Here is an 8,799-nt window from a genome sequence, read left to right on the forward strand (position 1 = left end):
ATTGGTAAGTTGGAATGATAAATAAAACCAACAACAACCAAAAACACAGCCAAACAACCAAAAAACAAAATGCAAAAAATCTAAAGCAAACAATTCAACCAAAAAATTAATAAACCAAATAGGAGAGGATGATAAATATCATTTTGCCATTTTCTGTCATATGCTACACAGAGCATGGCTTGATATCTTTGGAAAATCTAAGTCAATAGCTGAGACTCCCATTAGATCCCTGTCTGAGTCCCCAAAGCTACCACCAAGAATTTTGGATTTTCAAGGTTATGTATGCAGTAAATTTATTTTCAAACAAGGGGAAGCTTTTCTTTTTCCATTGATGGAGAGTAAGAAATAAAAATTATAGCACTTAATAAAAACAGTATGGCAGATACACTTGCCACTCCCATGGTACTTCCAGCTCTTTGAGCATATGGAAAGAGAGTCATTTGTAAAGAAGGCAGGAAACCTGCTCCCTCCTTGCTTGGCACAGAGGAGTAATTACACATAACAGCAAGAAAAATAAAGGTGTTAGCAACAGCATTGAGGACAGCTGAAAGAAGAAATTGATTGCAGTCATGATTCTTCTGCAGCTTCGCTGTGTATAACTATTGTAGAGCAAAGACATTGCAAACTGTGCCAACCAGACCAATAATATTTGCAACCAGGAGCAGATGTTGAGCTATTCGAATAATGAAAGAAACAAGTGCATCATGATAGGTTGTAGTGATGGCAAATTCTCTGGTGGCTGGAGTTGTCAACATGGTGGCAGATACAGGCCCTCCACATACCTATAAAAGCTGTGCTTGGGAAGGAAACCATGGGTTCCTCCAAATACCAAATTCGCCATTCTGGAAGGCCCATAGATGTACTGCACAGTATCCATGTGATGGTGGCCAAGGAGAAGCCTCTTATTTGGTGATTGGCAGACTTGTTGAACAAGACCATGCTGGCATCAACTATGTGGAGACTGAAAAAGAAATGCAGGGACATATAAAGGTGCCCACTTTGAGCCTTTACTAATGCCCTTTAGTTTAGGTCTACCAAAATGGTAGTCTTGTGTTTAAAAATAGTAGCCCTTTCTCATCAAGATGTGTTGTTATAAGTATGGTCTGAGAAAAACACATAGAAGGACCCTGTGACAGTATTGCTGAGAACTTCACAATAATCAAAGATTAAGAGATTCTGGTGAATAAATTTTACTACTTGGTATACATTACCATAAACCAAACCATCCACCAGAGTACTCACCACACATCTAACTAGATGAAAATTAACAATTTAGGAATAGGGAAATCTTTACCAGGAAGCAAATATTCAGTAAAGAGAGAATATTAAGTACATATTGCAGTATAATTTTTTATTTATTTTTCTTGACCTGTCATAAAATATGTTGGAAAAATTCAAAACACAGTACATTGGAATTCTCAGATGACTCATGGTTTTCCTTTCTTTTTTTGTTTTAGGTTAAAAGTATAGTGTGTGTGTGTGTGTGTGTGTGTGTGTGTGTGTGTGTGTGTGTGTGTCTGAAATAGAATTTTACTATGAAGCAGATGAACCATATGCCTGAGACAAAGCTTGAATTAAAATTTCAAATTACAAATACTAATCTGAAGAACCAGAGAATGGCAAGTGTGGGTTCAGCTGAATAAAATATAAGACAAGAGAAGAAATCAAAATCTGCTTGTGAAAAAACACCAAGGATACCTACAGGTTCTAGAAGGACCATCATGAATTGGTTCACAAAATAAGGGATTATGAAGGCAGATCCCTAAAATCATTTCCAGGGTCTAGAGCAACCATAGCAGGAATCATATAAATAACCATTATTGTCTTTGGTTAAATATTCCTGCTCATTTGTTTTCTGAAATCATTATAGGTTGAAGCTAAAATATTGTACATTTTAGAAAAGCTGTGTACCATGGAAACTGCCCCTCATTAAAAAAAAAAAAAGTTTTGAGGCAGGTTTTTGCTAAGTTACTCAAGCTTGCCTTGAAATCCATATGTATTCTAAGAAAGCATTTTTCTTTGTTGCTGGATTTTTTGTTTGTTTTACTTGAATTATTACCTCATTATGTACATCAGGGTAGCTGCAAATTCTTTGTGTAGCCAAGAAAGGTCTTTACTTAACATTATTCCTGCTTCTCCCAGAAATCTACCATTGTACTCAACTCATATCAACAGATTTTTAAAGACTCTTTAATTTCCTATCAAGTCTTTCTGACAAAATCCTCAAAGAATAAAGTTCTAGAGGCCATGTGTCTAGTCAGGTGGATAAGAAGTATAAGGCAGTTAAGGAAGATCACAAGAATACAGTATAGCCATCCTGTCTGGGCCACAGCACTGAGCGGATCCCAGGTGGCATCTCTGCTCCCAATCTCACAGAACCCAGAGGAAATAGGCCTTCCAGGAACTCTAACCCAGGTAGTATCTTAGGTAATAAGAAAGCAACACCAGCCCAAAAAAAGGGAGTAACTGGGACCCACTAGGACCCAGGAAGTCACTTCTGGCCCAGAGCATAGGTTCCTTCCTGTCTGGGCCTGAGAGCACTGAACAGATCTTGGGCTCCAGCTCTAACCCTTGTAGTAATACCCGCCCCACACAGTTCTGATACAACAAAATAATAGGATAGACAGGCTACAGTCAGAGACAGGGCAGGTAACACTATGGAGATCCAGATGGAGAAAGGCAAGCACAAGAACATAAGCATCAGCAACCCAGGATACTTGGCATCAATAGAACCTAGTTATCCCACACAAGAAAGTCCTGAATTCCCCATATCACTAGGAAAGCAAGATTCAGATGTAAAATAACTTCTAAGGATGATGATAGAGAACTTTAAGAAGGACATAAATAACACTCTCAAATTTGAAGAATTTGAGAGAATTTTACACAAGTAAACAGGTAGCAGCCCTTAAAGAGGAAACACAAATATCCCTTAAAGAATTACAAGAGAACAAAAACAAACTGGTGAAGGAATTGAACAAAACCATCCAGGACATAAAAATAAAAGTAGAAACAATAAAGAAACCACAAACAGAGACTACCCTGGAGATAAAAACCTAGGAAAGAAATCAGTAGCCATAGATGCAAGCATCACCAACAGAATATAAGAATATAAGAGATAGAAGAGAGAATCTCAGGTGCAGAAGATACCATAGGAAATATTGACACAATTGTCAAAGAAAACACAAAATGCTAAAAGTTCTTAACACAAAACATCCAGGAAATCCAGGACACAATGAGAAGACCAAACCTAAGGATAATAGGTATATATGAGAGTGAAGATTCCCAACTTAAAGGGCCAAAAAATATTTTCAACAAAATTATAGAAGAAAACTTCACTAATCTAAAGATCAAGATGCTCTTATACATACAAGTGCCTGTAGAGCACCAAATAAACTAGACCAGAAAAAAATACCTCCCATCACATAATAATCAAAACACCAAGTGCACAAAACAAAGAAAGGGTATTAAATGCAGTAAGGGAAAAAGGCCAAGTAACATATAAAGGCAGACCTATCAGAATTACACCAGACTTCTCACCAGATACTATAAAAGCTAGAAGATCCTGGACAGATGTCATACAGACCCTAAGAGATCACAAATGCTAGTCCAGGTTACTATAACCAGCAAAAGTCTCAATTACCATAGATGGAGAAACCAAGATATTCCAAGACAAAACCAAATTTACATATTACCTTTCCACAAACCCAGCATTACAAAGGATAATAGTGGGAAAGCTCCAATATAAGGAGAAAAATTATATACTAGAAAGAGCAAGAAAGTAATCCTCTTTCAGTAAACCCAAAAGAAGATAGCCACACAAAGATAATTCCACCTCTAATAACAAAAATAACAGGAAGCAACAGTCACTGTTCCTTAATATCTCTTAACATCAATGGGCTCAATTCTCCAATTAAGAGAAATAGGCTAATTGACTGGATACATAAAAAGGACCAAGCATTTTGCTGCATACAGGAATCCCACCTCAGTGACAAAAACAGACTTTACCTTAGAGTAAAAGGCTGGAAAACAATTTTTCAAGCAAATGGTCCTAAGAAACAAGCTGGAGTAGCCATTCTAAAATCTCCAGCTCAAGAACACAAAGAGAGGGACTCATGGCTCCACCTGTATAGGTAGTTGAGAGCAGTCTTGCCAGGCATCAGTGGAAGTGGACAGCCTTGTGCCTAAAAATTTGGATACCCTTGTGTTGGAGTATTTCGAGAGCAAGGAGGCAGGAATGGGAGGATGGTGGGAGCACACCCTCATAGTAATTGGAGGATGAGGGATAGAATAAGTGGTTAGGCATCAGTCAAAGTGGACAGCTTTGGTGTCTGGAAGTTTAGATTCCATAGTGCTGGGGAATTCAAGAGCAAGAAGGATGGAATGGGAGGATGGTGGGAGCACACCCTCATAAAGATTCCCACAATTATATGGATTAGACATGACAGAGGCAGGCCACCAGAAGACTAGATTCCAGAGTTCAAACAAAAAATTATCTTGATACTAAAATTTTTTGAGAATTGTGTATTGCAGAATACATAGCCTTGGTGTGTCTTCTAATCAAGAGAGTTGAGCAGACCTGCTTGAACCTCTGATGTCCTGGAATTCCAGCTAGATGCAGTAAAAACACTGCATCAGAGGCTTATCAATTACCTCTTACCCCTGCCCCTCTTCTAATATCTCAACAAGCATAATCAGCTTGAGGAAGTTGGTGAAGAGTATTCCCTGGGCTTGGGGACTGAGTTGGTTAATATTGGGCTGTCCTTTCTAGGGAAAAGTAGTGGTTTTGGTGGAACAGGGAGGATTAGCTAGGATTTATTGCATAGTCATAACCTATTGGTAGAAATATGTATGATTATAATTAAGATGAAATTATAATTTCATAAATGGTACAAAATTTACATTGATTTCAAATTTAAAGTTTTCATTGGTATGAGCTTCTTATTAATATAAAAGTGAGATTAATATTGTTACTCTCATAGGCATTGTGCCTATTTAACACATTTAGGAATACAAGGCTTAGACCCAGTCCTTCTTTAATGTTTCTAACTGATTTGAGATTGTTAGCCTGTGAGTTAAGAGCCTATAGCAATTGCATGGCTCTGAGTTTATTGTTACGGTATTTTCTATATTTTATTTAGAAATAGCTGAGAGGAGTTAACAGACAACAGTTCAGATGGCCTTAGATGGATAGTTGGTTTTCAAAACATCAGAAGTCCACAGAATTGACATTACAAACACTTCTCTATTAATGTTCATTTTGATTAGAGAGAGACCTGTCTGCTCCTGACAGCTTCCTGTCTTGGATTCTAAGAAGAAATTCAGCATCTTTGGAGTTACTCCAGTTGTGGTGAGACCGCCACTAGGCAAGAGTTGCCTCTTTTCCAATACAGACAAATCACTGTCCAGAAAAGGAAACACTTGTGGAATAGTTGACTGATTATATCTGCCAATACAGAGTAATCAGCCCTTAATAATTCTGCATCACTAGGTCTGTCAGATGATCCTGGGCCAGAAGGCTGAAGATTGGATACTCCAACATTTTGTAGTATAAGGACTGTCCAGGTGTTCAGCGGTCTCTATAATTTGGCTAAGTTTTAGAATCTATGCTTTTTGCTTCCCATAATTTCAGTTAACTCAGTCATTCTGGATTTCTGACTGGGTTGACGACTTATAGTCTCATAGCCAATCCTGGCTATTTACTTTAAGAGAAAAGATTTGAGAGGATGGATTTCAGCTAATATTCATTCTAAAGCCAAGAAAAAAGCCAGGTTCAGAACTAATTCTTTTAGTTAGGAGGGATGACAGAGGTTCTAGTTAGCCAACAAAATGATGGACTGGGTATTAGGTTTATCTTGTACCTTACTGACCTTAATTGGTATAGTTATGCGCTAATTGTATTTTAAGAGAAATGTTTATTTTAACAGGAAGGTTGTTGGGAGCTGACTACTAGTAGAAAGCAAGCAGCTATCAGCTTTGCAGGATCTTGAGCCATATACCTAGACATGAGACTTGTTTTTTAACAGCCTACAACAACTGAAGCACACTCTGATGTCCCACATATCTTCTTTTGCTGTTTAGTGTCCCCAGCTGCAAGGCACACTTGGTATCCATGCCTGCAAGGCACACAGTGCACGTGCTATCCATGCCTTTAAGGCTTACATCATATCCACACCTGCAAAGCACATGGTGTCCACATGCCTACAAGGCATATGACAAAGTGTATGAATACCCCAGACTTCCCTTCAAAGGAGAGACAATAAGAGAGACAATAAATGAGAGAGACTTGATCAGAACCTCTGTCTTGTCTCCATTCTTCGGGTCTCTTCCCCTTTATTCTCTCTCTCTCTCTCTCTCTCTCTCTCTCTCTCTCTCTCTCTCTCTCTCTCTCTCTCTCTCTCTCTCCCCTGACCTCCTGCAGACCAAAGCATGAGGCAGAGTGGTCTGGGACACTTTGGCCCCCAAGCGTGGACCAGAGAGGGGCACAACAGAAGGGTGATATGTAGGAGGAGCTAAGGTGGGAAGAGTAAGGAGAGGAAGAGGAGGAGCAAGGAGAGGATGAGGAGAAGGAGAAGGAGAGGAGGAGCTAGGTGACAAGAGGTGGAGGAACATGGAGGCAGATATTCCCATGTCTCTGCCAGTCAAAGGTAGTTGGTATATCTAGGTTGGGTATTGGGTTACACTTCTGATTATATGGGCATCTTGTTATTGAGCATTACCAAACTTATAAAGCCTTTGATTAACATTAAAAAATAATATAAAAGCAAAATAGAGAAGGGGGGCTAGGATAGGGGTTTGCTAAGGAGTAGAAATGGGGAAAGGGGATGACATCTGAAATGTAAATAATATATCCAATAAAGAAAAAAAAAGAATCAAGTATAATGGACTAAACGTGAAGGTGACTAAAAGAAACAAGTGAAAGTACGCCTACCACTTGAAACCCTATATCATCACATTCTATAAATGGAAAGGAATCTCGAATGAGGGAGCAGAAATTTCTGTAACATTTCCTTACTATTTAAATGGGCAATTTACAGTAAGTACTCAGGCAGAGACAGAGATTCAAAAATACAGAGACATTGTTCTACAAAATAGACAAGCAAAAACAAAGAAATAGAAATACAGATTACTGCCCCTGCCAGGCACCACACACACACACAAAAAAAAGATCACAATTTTGCACGCCTAGAGAAAATTTACAGATGCAAAATTTAAAGTCCAAAGTTTGAATTCTATTTGTTAGTATTCTGTCTAAACTCCACCTCCACAGTTACCTGGCTGTTGCTCCTCCCCACAGTTACCTGGCAACTGCCAGGTAGGCCTGGTCCACTATAAAAAGGGCTGCTTGCCCCCTCCTCACTCTCTTAATCTCACTCTCCTACTCTTACCCTCTTACTCTCTTGCCTCTCTGTCAACCCCCCTTCCTCTTTCTCCACATGGTCATGGCCGGCATCTACTTCTCTCTACTCCTCTGCTTCTCTCTCTCTCTCTCTCTCTCTCTCTCTCTCTCTCTCTCTCTCTGCCTCTATTACCCTCCTGGCTCTCCTCCCCATGCCCTCAATAAACTCTATTCTATACTATACCAGTGTGTGACTTGTCCCTCACAGGAAGAGATGTCTCTACATGGGCCCACTGAGACATCCCTTTCCCCATACCTCTCCACACATCCACAGAACATACTCTCTTTATCTCTTTATCTTTTTATAAACACTTCATTATTGAGCATATTTTTCATATATATATATATATACATATGTATGTATATACATACATATGTATATATTTTTCATATATATATACATATGTATGTATATACATATATATATATATGTATATATAATCATAAAGCAAATAATCTCTGATATGTGTTGGTTAGTTTTGCATATATGTGACCAAAGTACTCCAAACAAGAAGTTATTGGGAATTATTTAGTTCATCAACATTTTAGTGATGTCAGTCTATAGTCCTTGGCTTTATCGATTCTAGATGTGTGGTGAGGGAGATCATCATGGTAAAAGATTAACTGGGAGAATAACTGGGATATTCTACCTCATAATGGACAGGAATCAGACATAAAGGAAAGGATTAGGTATGATTTAAAGTTTCATAGGCCCAGTCTCTTGTATCTGCTTTCTCTAGCTATGACCCACCTCCTTAACATTGCCCCAAAACTTCAATAACATTAGCATCTGAGAGGTCAAGGATTTAACACCTGAACCTTTTTCAGTGATAGCTGATATACAAACTATAACTGCATGGTAAATTAGGGGATGATTTTTCAAAAGTAGAGTACTTTTTTCTATTTATAATATTGGGAGCATGATATATTCTCAAATAGTTGCCATAATGAATGAACCTTAAGAATATTAAACTAAGTAAAATAAGTCAGTCTCATATCAAGGACTGAGTAAATGCAATTAAGGAGGTCCCTGGGAGGATTAATTATACAGAGGTATGAAATAGAATGGTGGCTCAAGAGGGTTGTGAAACTCAGCAAGAACATTACATTCCATAAGAAGAACATTTAATTTGGAAATGATAGACAATGGTGATGGTTCCACAGTAGTCTGCATGTTTTTATTGCCATATATGTCATTGTTGAATTTGTATACATGTATTTAATCACAATAAATAGAATATACAACAAAGAAGGTTAGAGCATATAATAACCAGCAATGCTGTCTTCAAGTTAACCAGTGACAAGTAACGTGGCAGGGTGTCTGATAACTGGGAAAAGGAAGCCCAGAGGAAGGACACAGAGCTATTCAAGTGTTCCTCCTAGATCTGCATTCTCAGCTACAG

The 8,799-nt window shown here is 38.4% G+C and overlaps 1 pseudogene; it reads right to left on the reverse strand.

Moving 5' to 3' along the window:
- Positions 1-299: 299 nt before the first annotated feature.
- On the reverse strand, positions 300-951 carry LOC117693984 (claudin-34 pseudogene; annotated as a pseudogene).
- Positions 952-8,799: the final 7,848 nt, after the last annotated feature.

Source organism: Arvicanthis niloticus, chromosome X (genome assembly GCF_011762505.2).
Source record: "Arvicanthis niloticus isolate mArvNil1 chromosome X, mArvNil1.pat.X, whole genome shotgun sequence".
In the NCBI taxonomy this organism is placed as follows: Eukaryota; Metazoa; Chordata; class Mammalia; order Rodentia; family Muridae; genus Arvicanthis; species Arvicanthis niloticus.